The sequence below is a fragment of the Diadema antillarum genome, unplaced genomic scaffold, assembly GCF_040938485.1.
Source record: "Diadema antillarum isolate AM-2024a unplaced genomic scaffold, OU_Dant_1.0 seq00001060_RagTag, whole genome shotgun sequence".
Taxonomy (NCBI): domain Eukaryota; kingdom Metazoa; phylum Echinodermata; class Echinoidea; order Diadematoida; family Diadematidae; genus Diadema; species Diadema antillarum.
The window spans coordinates 248,207-260,631 of NW_027271887.1; the positions used below are offsets into that span (position 1 = coordinate 248,207).

Consider the following 12,425-nt stretch of genomic DNA (forward strand, 5'->3'; position numbering starts at 1 on the left):
CCGTTCTAGTATAATTTTTTGTGTGTGTGTTTGAACACCCTGAGACTGTCATGAGACCCTGTGATTTTTATACTTGTCATGGAACAAAGAGGAGAGGTTTTTAGAGATTGAATTACTTGTGGGTCCTCGTTCACCCAGTCTGCATTGAAAAGGTATTCAGATATGTTGTCTGTTCAATATTGTACCTTTTGTATCTTAGCCTTTCGTTTGCATGGCATCAACATGAAAGTACCACCCAAAGTATTTTAACAGAAGTCAAGCCAGTGGGGATATACAATTGAAGTTGATATTCTCTCATTTTACTCATTTTAATTACACTTGTAGGTAAGCCCCACATGATTTGATTAATTATTGGTTTCTGTTTAATTGCGTCGCGATAGGACTAAACTGCAGCTGCTTCGTATTGACAGTATGTCTGTACATTGTGTGAGCATAATGCAGCCGTAACAGTGTGCACACACCAACTGTGCATGACCTAATGACTCGAGTTTCCAGGCCAGATGTTGAGGTCTTTTGTTCTTCTGTGTTTCTTTGCTTGTTTTTGTGTTGTCAAGCAAGTTTTAAATGGAGTTTGGTAGTAAGCAAGATATGAAGTTAAGAGAGCGATGAGAGTAAATGTAGTTTACTGTTGTCAGATGCAATTCCAGAGCATAAATTTGACTCATATGACCTGGTAGGTCTCATCATGAAAAGTTTCCTTGTTGCTGTGATGATTTTGTGTGGCAATTTGCACTTGATATAGAATGATGAAAAAAAAAAAAGACTTCCTATCTGAAAACTCAGTAAAAATCACAAGCGCAATCATTCATTTGTATGTTCTGAGTCTTTAAAAAAATGGATATAGAACAAATGAAATGTTTAAAGGTCCCGTTTGAGGTTATTTAGAATGACTGGAACATGCCATACAAGTTTTGTAGAATGTTTCCTGTAAGTGTGGTAGGGTCAGTGAAGCTTAATTTTCCCAATTTTCCCTCTTGGAAACTAAGCAACACAAGAATGGCTTGAGATAATCTTTCCTGGCACTGAGCAAACTTCATACCACTGACCCCTTAAGATATGAGCAGGAATTAGCCGTCTGGTGCCAAACAGACTTGTGAGACTGTGAACAAGTCAGCAGGTCCTTGTAGCCTAAAGCAGGGTAATTTGGATTAGGGTAGTGACTCCGCTCAGTGACAACAGCTTTGGTGCAGTCCAGAGCTGTGCAGACAGGGACGGACCTTGGACCGTATTTGTAAAATGGAGTTAAAGTCTCAGTAGTTCACTCGCAACATCATTCTTTCCCTGGCCTTGCATTCCTTCAGCGAGCGTTTTAATTATTCAAATGCATCCCTATGTACAAATTGTATAAATAACAATTGTTCTGTGCCATGGCTGGGCGCATTGGCCATTATTTGCCCGCTGAGGGCTACTTTTGTATTCTGACAACATTCCTTTCAGAAGAGAATCAGCTGTCGGATAACCTTTCTTCTCTCGGTGCAAATCTGACCTCTTGAAATCAAAGATGTCTAAGTATGACTCTGTGAATAGCTGTGGCCCCATTCTCCTCCTGGGGAAAAAAAAAGAAAAGAATGACGAACAACAAAGCCACCACCAAGGATTGATTTGAAAGCAGTTCAGAGGACTGGTTGAGCGGCATTCCTTGTTCATTTTCACACTGCAACTTTCCTTGTCTACATACATTTACATGTAATGCCATACCAATGTTAACATATGAGGTAGTCTCAGGTGATGCTGTTGCCATGGGAACCAAGGCTAATGGGGCTGCAGTGATGTGCACGTGCAGACCCATTGGTGGTGGAAGACTGATTTCCTGGCATTCTTGGGTTCGCTATATGGTCTTCCCAATGCTGGAGCACCTGCAAAGATGATGAGGAGGAATAGAAGATACACTGCCATGACCTCTGGGCTAATTATCTTCTAACTTGCCCTCAGGTATCTTTTGACAACCACAAGGACATTGGCATCTATTAAGATGGAATCAGGGATGACCTCTCATCATACTTTGATAGTGGGAATGAGGCCTTGGGATATCATATTCTGAGGCTTATACTGCAGTGTTGCATTAAAAGAGGATAGTAGTTGGAATTCGAAATTGCAGTGAGATTACAATAACTAAAAAGTTGCTCTTTCAGCAGCAATGTAAGTTTTCCCTTTTTGTAATTCAACTGAGCTTAAGTGAAAATAAGAAAGGATATTGAAAAATAAAGATTTTCTTCATTTAAAAAAAAGAAGTGAATTGACATTCCTGTCGTGGGCAATGCTTCTGTTGTTTCCTTTGAGCAAAGTTTAGATTAAAACTGTTCTTTCTGCTGTAAGTCTATTTTATGCAATTTTTAGGATGCCATAATTTGTAAGATGATCTGCCAATATCAAATAAACTCCACATCCTTTTATTTTTCTGGTTTCCTTTGTTTTGTTTTTTCTGAAAATTTGCTCAAGTTGCTGCATTGTTGTCATGCAAAACAACTTTGTGGGAGTCATGGGTGACATGACATAATTTGGATTAAAAAACAGCATAAATATATGTCTGTTATGTCAGAAGTGTCTCTCTGTATGAATTGTTGATGTCGGAAAAAACAAGGAGCTGCAAAGGAGGCCCAAAGCGTAAGAAAAGAGTGCAAGTTTGTTGGGTTCTAAATCCACTACTTTGCTGCATCACAACGTCAGTGGGGGCTGAACGGGTTGGGATCGTGTTAATCCAGACGAGGTCTCGTCGGAGTGAAAACGCATGATGTGGATGACTCGCAGGAGACACACTGCGCCACGGAGCAGTGCCCGCGCGCTATTTACGACTTGCCACGCTCCTAATCCCTCATAGACTGATTGACTGGGTGTTTGGAAGGGGGCAAGGATGGGAGGGATGATTCTCTCCTTTGTCTCTGCTGGAAAAGCATTCTTCTTGATATATATCATGGGGAGGGGATGATCATATCTTTGATTGAAGATCCATTTCCTCCATTTTTCTTATCTCTGCCCCCGTGAAATGATTGATTGTTTTTCTCCATGCTTCCAGCCAAGAGTCTCTTGAAGGGGGAGACGACCAGGGGGAGAGAGAGGGCGGGCAATTTGCCTGATGGACTTGTGTCCCACGACAAATACACGATGGCTCTGTGTGGCGTGGAATAAGACGATAAGGGACTTTTGCTCACAAGGATGATGCTTGTTTGGTATCTGTGCTTTGACATTTGATGTGTGTTTGTGTTCCTGCATGTCATAGTTTAGAGGTTTTCAAAGTTTTAGGAGATGGACACTCGTGGAAGTGATCTCCTGCATTTGACATTCCCACTCGAGAAGTCAGTTAGGTGATTGTGTTGCATGAGATAAAAGTCATGTGGGCCTCAAAACTGCTCACCAAGATAATTTAGTTTGCAACTTTGTGCTGAAACTGAGCAAAATGATTAAAAAAACCTCTGCAGATGGTGCATGCCTTTGGTTTGGCAGGGAGATGACACCCTTGGTTGTGGAGTATCATTGGACTTTCACCTTCATCTTTGGTGTCAAAGACTGTGGCAAAAAGATCCCCTGTGGTTTTGTCACTGTATGAAAGCCTTGTTTTGCGTTGTCTCTCTTTGTCTCTTCTTGTCTCACACTGTCAGCCATTGTTTAATATACTCTCTCCCAGTGTCAAGGCATCATATGCCCAGAATGAGCTTGGTCAGAAGACAACACAAATGGCAATGTAACAAGTGTAACAGATTTTTTCCATGTTTTGATGCATCTCTGCATCTGACCTGTGGTGTGTGTCTTCTGACATGAAGCATAGATTTTTAAGCAGCCATTTTCGTTCTTCTGTTGGACAAGGCTCAGAGCAATGAAATGAATGTGAAAATCCATTGTGAGAACCCCCCCCCCCCCATAGAAATACATTTAATTAATGTCATCATCACTCTTCTGCTATACAAAAGTTTAGTCACTGAGACTTGCCACCATCCTATAAAGGAGATCAGTTACCAATTCATTTTCTTCTAATTTTACCTATATTTTGTTTCACATTTCAAGACATATGCTGTCCCCATTGTCTGTGTCATAAAACTTGTTTTGAAGTCGGCATATCAAAGATATTGTCGGGTCATACAGAATCCCTTTTATGCTTTTCATTCCAGATGGCAAGAGGGGGAGACAAAACTTGCCCTTTCTTTAAATACCAAGAAAGAAAACTTGATTATCACTCTCATCATAATTCATCATTTTAGCCTGCCAAACTGAATGACGTATTTGAGAAGAGAAATTTAACAGCATAGAGAGATCGTAGAGCTCTAATGACTGTGGTAGAAATGAGAGTGACTAGTGTACAATTTGTATAGTAGCTGGTATCCCACGGGTCAGTTCCAGACATGGCTCCTTTTTAGTCAAGCTTGAAGATGTAGATCTCAGCGTCTGGTTGGAATGTTTATGTGTGGGGTGCTGCGGAACACGATTCCTGGCCAGACGTCAGCGCAGGGTCTGAACGGGCCGCACAGGAAGTGTGGGCTAACAGCATTTCCCTATTGGATTTCCTTACGAGGAGAGAGGGCTGGGCTGCGAGACGGAGTGGGGGTGTGTTCACACATAATACGCAGCGGAGTGTGATTAATCAGTGGACCGTTGGCACCAGCCTGCATCAAATGGTTGACCCGCTTTTCATGAGGGTTTTAAAGATGGATTACATTTGAACAGCTTTCCCTCTGTTATGTATTCTTCAGATATATAATGTGTCATCTACGAAGCGATGCTGGGGTAATATGATTTGAGTCGGTATTGTGGTAGTGGGTGTAAAGTTATACATGTAAGTTACTGATAATGACATTGAGATAAATGAAATGAGTGGCGGGGTAGTCTTTGGATGGTGATGGCTGGAAAAGTTTATCATATTAAGAAGTTTGTCTGGTGAGCGAAGTTCTGGTGTTGCTTTTAAATAGCTATTACACTATGTGCTGAAGTGTATGCTGGCAGGTGCTATATCATTACTCATACCATCTGTGATTTCACAGAGTGAGTTAATTTGTCTTTGTTCTTTATGTAGGATGAAAAAGTGATTGTAGATATTTTATTTTTGCAGTCAGACATCTACCTTTGATGCGCATGCAAGGGAAATCTGATATACTCTATCTACTGGTACTTCAAATATCAATTAATGAAATTTATTTCCTTGTTCATGCCCATAGACATATTTTATCTTATTGAATCTGATATCGGAAGCTGGTGTTACATGTGCGGGCAAATTGATGCAGAATGATGAGTTCTGAAATATGTGAGGCTCCTACAGTATGTCATCAACATTGTTCAGTGTAATTTGTTTAAGATTTTCAGAGTATTGGTTTCTCTGCTCAAGGACCACAATGATTTCCACAAATTTATACATGGAGCTGTCGATTTATGTACTTATTACATGATGTGAAATTATGAAAATGATCTGGAATGCCCCTTTGAATTGTAGATCCTATAATGTGAAAAGTAAGTCTCTTGTTGAAGGAGAATGAAACTGGAAATTTATAGTGTGCCAAATTCACAAAGTGAAGCCCCACTGTAACAGAGCCTTTCAAACTAGAGTTACTGTGGCAAGGTCCAGGTAACGTCAGGGTAATCTTTTTTCACCCTTTTGATTAAAATGGTCCCTGCAAGATGTTGCTCAGGCATTGCCATGGTGTAACTTATGTCATATTCTAGCCTATCATTACCCTGACATTACCATAATACTACCCTGACAACCCGTCCATTAAAATGGAGCCCCTTGCTCTCTCCTTCGGTTTTATTGGGATTTTAGAGGAATTTTATTCTCCAGACGTTGTCCCGATGTCCCAGTAAGGTCTGTTAACACAGGGCTTTAGATGCAAAGGGAGCAGTTTAGTGTCATTTAATCCACAGCTCAAGAACAATGGAAGAGATGAACTGAGAAATCCTGAATCTGTGCAACAGTAAAATTGAACAAGTATGCTTCCAGGCAGAGCTTGCTAAGTTTGACAGAAGGAATCCTACAGATTTGTCGGCAAAGTTCGATATTTTAAACGTATTGGATGTCACCTGTGCTGTTGCCTCATACGAAAATAACAAAAGCAGTAGAAATGTATTCGTGTAGCATTTGTACTTGAGTCTGTTAAAGGGTGTTTACTCTTTTCTTATTGCAACTGCTTCTTACAACGATGAGTAACAAGTGTGAGAATTTCTCTTCCCCAGAAAAATGATTTGCTTGAGGTTGATGGACTGAAAGCAAGAGATTACAAGTGTTTTGACCACAAATTTAAATAGAAGAAGATAAAATGACAATGTTTCATTGGGTTTGAATATGAGTAAGACATTGAGTTTGGCACTCTATCTACTTGCATGGACATTTGTTTTGTCCTCCAAAGAGACCTCAATATGACTCAATTTTGATTTGCTTTCAAGAAGGAATCGAATATGTATCATTTTAATAAGAAAAGTAATGGTAGGATATCTTTGACATTCTTTGAGCAACGCCTTCCAACAGTCATTGAATATTTTGGGATGAAGTTTGAAATAAAGTTCAAATGTTTTGGGGTAAAATTTGAAGTTAGCGACACTTTCATCATAGAGGAATTGAGGAGAGATACATTGTAGATCCTGTATATGTACAGTAACTCGGGTCAGTTTAACATTAAATCATGTGAGCTAACTGGTCATTGCTACCACTGCATTATATACTGTCAAGCAAGAAATTTTTGTGGCATGGAGTTTTCGCGAATTGCCACTGGCATTCAGTGCATATCGTGTAGACAAAATCTTTAGTGTGCATTTTAATTTCGCAAATTGTGGCTCTTACAAAACTCACATGATTAAAATGCACAGGAACATTTCTGGTTTTACAGTATGGAAGGTTACTATTGTGCAATGAGATGTTGGTTTATGTTTTTTTCATTGTTGTCATTCTTGGGTTTTATTATACATAGTTGAATGTTGTTTTTTTTCCCATTTTGATTATCTCGATTTGTTTCATGGAAGCATTTTATAAGATGTTGGAAAGGTCCTTAACCACCTTTTTCCTTCTCGAGATCAGTTATGGATGAAAATAGTCTGAGCTTGGAAAATTCCATGCATGACAGAAACTTGCATGCAATTTCCCCATGGGCAGCCATCAGGTGATTTAAAGTTTTTGCAATCAAACAGGAGGTAATTGGAAATGCCGTAATTGCTAATCTCTTACAAATGTACATTCAGGTCGCGTGCATTTCTGTGATTGCTGTGGGTGATTTTACGGCTCCGAGGACCATCTGTTTGAGGGTTGAGCATGCCTTAAACTCTGCCAGCCATTGATTTCCCAGGAGCCAATCCTGACTGCACACATGCATACAAACACACACACACACACGCACACACAGATGCGAAGCTTGGCAATGTAATTAATGACAGCGCAAGCGGGGTGTGCTACTACAGACTGATGTCGTTCTGTTCATTTACAGATTCAGAATTTATCAGTCTTTGCAGGTCTTACACATTAAGGATGTGACAATGGAGATGAGAGAGAGAGAGAGAGAGAGAGAGAGAGAGAGATGGAGGAGGCAGACAGACATACAGACACACAGACTAAATGAAAAACGTCTTGATGCCTGCCGTAAAATCAAATCTGACCGTTTTTAATTGTCGACGCAATCTTGTTGGGACATAATTAGTTGCACGTCTCGGAAGAGCTGCGTGTGAACGCGACTTTCCAGCCCAGCTGCTCAAAGTTCTAGCTTTTTTTTTCTTCTTCTTTTTGATTTCTAGATAGAAAGAGGGAGAGAGAAGAAGAGAAAGAGATGAGAAAGATGCTAAATTGGGTTTATCAGCGATGAGCCATTCAGGAACCAATTCAGGAAAAGGGGAATCTTGTCCACTAAGCCAAGCCTAAATGAGGAGGCTGGGCATACTGTCTGGGGTGAGACTAATTAGGGAGGGGGCAGCGAGTGGAGGCTCCAGGGGCAAGATGAGTGGAGGAGAGGAGAGAAAAGACAGAGAGGGGGTAGAAGAAGTCACAAGGAATGCAACAGGAGAACGAATGTTGCTGCAAATTGTATGCCAACAGTTATCATGGCCTACTGAGGGAGGAAAGATTTGTGAATTTATAAGGTGGTGGTAGTGGTGGGGGGGGGGGGGCAATGGATGCACGGCTTTCAAGATTGCTTCTTTTTTTTTTTTGTTTTGTTTTGCTTTGTTTTGCTTTAGATTGACCATATCTTGTGAGCGAGTGTTAATTCAAGGATGACACTTGTATTGTGATTTCATTATGTCCATCATATATCCCGTGATTGATGAATAAGGAGGCGTAAAATCAAAGGCAGGTCAGAGAAGGAATATTGGATGGATGAAATATAAATCTGATATATTACTCAACCTTGTAGTAAGACATACAACAAGCTACATGTAGCAGAGAGCTCAATATACATTGTATTTTTCTTTTTCTCTCTTATTTTTTTTTTAATCTCCTGTACACATTATTTGTATGGATAATGCATGGACCAGACAGTGAAGAAGTTCTTTGTCCTCTACATACCAGCTATGCCAGTATTTCTTGAATGTTTCAGCTTAATTTGAAGCTATTTCCTCAAATACAGTTGCACATTATTGTCTGGGAAAGCATAAGCTCAATCACTTCATTGTGGTGGAGGAATGCACAAAGTGGTGTCAAATTTTTACTATGTAATCCCGGCACTGTTACTCTAATGCATATACTGTATGAGCCATATGTCTTACGACAATGATATTTCCCAAATTGGGGGACTTGTACAATGTAATTTTGACAATATCATGGTTGGTTGAATTCTTGCTTGAGAACCATGTCGATAGAATGAGAAATTTATCTTTTTTTTCAGGAGAAAAGTTTGTGATTTCCCTCCTTGGAAATAATAGAGTAAAGTGATTATGTTACAGTATCTTGTTAAATAGCATGGGTTGCAACCATATGGGGCGGCAAGTGTCACATGGCCTACGTACTTCATTACGAAATCAGTCATTTCGTCAGTCATTTCGTCGATGAAATGACCACTTTGTTAACGAAATGAAATGATCATTTCGTCGACGAAATGTCATGTCATTATGAAATGACAACATCTCATTATGAAATGACTGATTTTGCAATAAAGTAGGCCATGGGACACTAGGTGCCCCATACAGCTTGCACCAGCTCGCAGGCTCAGGTCACACAGTGGGCATACTGGGCATTGGGCTTTAAACACTCGAGCCAGGTGAAGCTGTTTAAAAACAGTTTCAATGGCTATTACATCGCACTTTGATACTCTCTATAGAGTGCATTGTGTTACTCTCTATAGAGTGCATTGTGTTACGTTAGGCAATATCTTTGCGAGTTGTTTATTTCATTTAAAAAATATACGGAGTTTTGGAAAATAAAACCACAAAATTGACAGCATAACAGTTCTCTGTATACAGTCCATTCCAAGTGTATTATATGTACAGTTCATTCCAAGCGTATAGAAATAAGAAGTACCAGTAACTTACCAACATTTGACCAAGAAAAACCACTACAATTGTATGTCCCATCACATGGCTATAGACTATGATTGCAGACTGTTAAATGCCCTTAATTAAGTTGTATATTGAGTGATGAATGTAGGCCTACTTCCTAGTCTGCGCACTACACAGTCAATACAGCTACATAAAGACCGTAGGATTTCAGGGCGGGGTAGAAATCCCTCTTTTGGCGAGTCAGTCATGTATACTTTATAATGTAATGTGGTTGAACAGGCACATACATTCTGATGGAAGATGACTTAACAGCTGTATGCAGCTAATAAAAGAGACAGACACCTTGCAAATCCATGGAGGTTCAAGATTGAGGTTAAAAAAAACCAAACAAGACATTTGATGTGAGGCAGTAAAGGTGCATTTTCATTACATGTATGCCCGGGGCCCCATTTCATAAAACTTGTTGTACGTGACAAGTTGTCATAGTTGTTATAAGCTACTGAAATCCTTGCATCTGATTGGCTAAGAGCATATTTGTCACAGAAATGTAGCAGTTGTCACTGATAACAAGTTTTATGAAACAGGACCCTGGGCTTTGCTAAAAGTTTTCATTTGATGTTCTCAAAAAGTATATCTTGTGAGAATTAGGTTTCTCCGCTCAGCCGCTGTCCTTGATGAGGTCTAATCTGTCCTGGTACCTAGGGAAGAGTGGTTTTGTCCTGGGTCCCCTCTGTCTGTAGGGCCAATTAACCCAGGGGCTTGCGCCCTCGCCTCTGGTCTAGACAGGGGGCATGCCTATGTGGCTAGCATTGATGCGTAAGAGGACATGTCGAGCCATTAAGAAATCAATACAGGAAAGCGTGGCAAAATCTGTGCCCTGCCTCTGAAAACTCTTGCTAGCCTGTCTGGGCCAAGTGCCCGGGCGGCGGAAAGCTGGACAAATTGCCCAGAGTAATGTCATATTTCATCTTGTATTTTCTTGTGTGAAAGTGGGAGAGACAACTTATATCGGAGGAGTGGGGACAGAGATAAAAAGAGACCGATAAAAAAAGAATTCACTGCGTTCAGACATGACTAAACCAGTCAAAGAGGAAATAAAGGCTATTATATGCTGCAAAAATAAGGGTATGTGATAGAGTTAAGAAGGGCAATATAGAGGTCATTTGTATGTATTTGACAGTGATAGGCTTAACAGTTATTCTTATTATCTTCACTTAAGAAACTGGAATGTATGGTCATGTGATTATCAAATTATGTAATGTTATTGTTTGTCAAAAATTTTTTCCACATCAAAAAACAAGTTGATTAGAATTTGTCTGACTTTCACTCAAGATTAAAGGTTGACATGCACTTTCTACTGAAGCTGATGTTTATTGGAAAAATCAGTATTGGAAGTATCGGACAGGACAAATATTTCACAGTGATGTCATAGCAATGTATTACTTAAAGGACAAGTCCACCTTCATATACATGTGGATTGAGTGAATGCAGCAATATTTGTAGAGCACATCAGTGAAAGTTTGGGGGAAATTGGACAATCCGTTCAAAAGTTATGAATTTTTAAAGTATCTGCATAGTCACTGCTGTATGAGAAGACTACTAGAGTGTATGATGTCACATGCGTAAAACGATATAAGGAAAATATAAAGAGAATTTCACAAAATTGTACTTTTTGAAAAAGGTGCACATTTTCTCAACTTGTCACCGGCGTATGGTAAGGGTGATATTATCCCCCTGCCTTCTGAAAGAGGGAAGTCAAGCGTTCTTTTGTTATGCGAGAAAAGTGAAAATATCTTGAATTTTCCTTCAATACTTTCTTTATATCGTTGTACACATTATGTGACATCACAAGGTGTAGTAGTCTTCTCATCCAGCAGTGACTAGGCAGAAACTACAAAAATTCATAACTTTTGAACGGATTGTCCGATTTTCCTCAAACTATTGCTGATGTGTTCTATTAATATTGCTGCATTCACTCAGTCCACATGTCTCTAAAGGTGAACTTGTCCTTAAACTTGTGTTTGGTTGTCAGTGTGACTATGTTACATTGTTAATGATTTGTAGTTTACTCCATTCAAGGAGGTGTTAGAGATTAAAAAGAAACAAGAATCTCTCCTTTGTACCCATGCTCCGTGCCGTAGAGAAGTTATGCGCTCTATTGCAGGTATTAATGAGATTGCTTTGACAACAACAGCACTTCTGTTTACGTACCAGTATGCAAACTTGATAGAGATTTTTAAAGGTGGATCTAAAAGATATTATACACTGGTACAAATATGTACACTGTACAAGTATACATTTCTTTCAGTGTGTCTTGTTTGCTGTATTAAAAGATGGATGATAGTATGATATGAACATATGTGGGGAAGAATAGTTTTCCCATCTGTTCTCACTTTGAGTGAAATTATAAACTTTTCACAGGAGATCCCTGCTTTCTAAAAGGTTTGCTCTAATCGGAAATGTATATTTAAGAACTCATAAAAGGGGCCACAATCAGCCCCATGGGAAGTCTTTGTGGAGCCCACCAAGGTTAAAAATATTATAGAGACTGCAGAGAATTATGCATTTGATATTAAACTTTTGAACTGAATAGGCAATGCAAGAGTATGGGGTCCACAGGTCTGGTATGAGGCTATCCCACTAGACATTCAGGCAAGCTGTAAAGCTTTCTGTTTCAATCTCTGTGGCCAGCCGCCTGCCACCGTAATGTATCTAGCAGCGCCACTTGCTAGCCCCATAAAACTCACTTTGCCCTCCATAACTTGCCACCACTCTCTGTGTCACCAACAATTTCACACCCTCACCGTCATGCGTGCCCCGCTGGCTAGCTGACAGGAGAGATGGCGATCAATTCTCAATTCTTGGTGTCTGTGCAAGGCGAGGCGAGGCGGTCAGGAGTTGAGTCTTCTCTCTGGAGGGATGGGATGTGGTCAATTGTGAAGTGACCGATGCCTGACCCGCGCGGTCCATCAACAATTCTATTACACTGCTCCTCCACCTGGCTCTGTCATTCTTTAATCTGAAGCAAATTT

General features: G+C 40.0%; 1 protein-coding gene across 1 annotated transcript in view; it reads left to right on the forward strand.

Annotated features, from left to right (window-relative positions):
* The window catches only part of LOC139743246 (E3 ubiquitin-protein ligase SMURF2-like), a 73,789-nt gene that overhangs the window by 28,751 nt on the left and 32,613 nt on the right, over positions 1–12,425 (forward strand).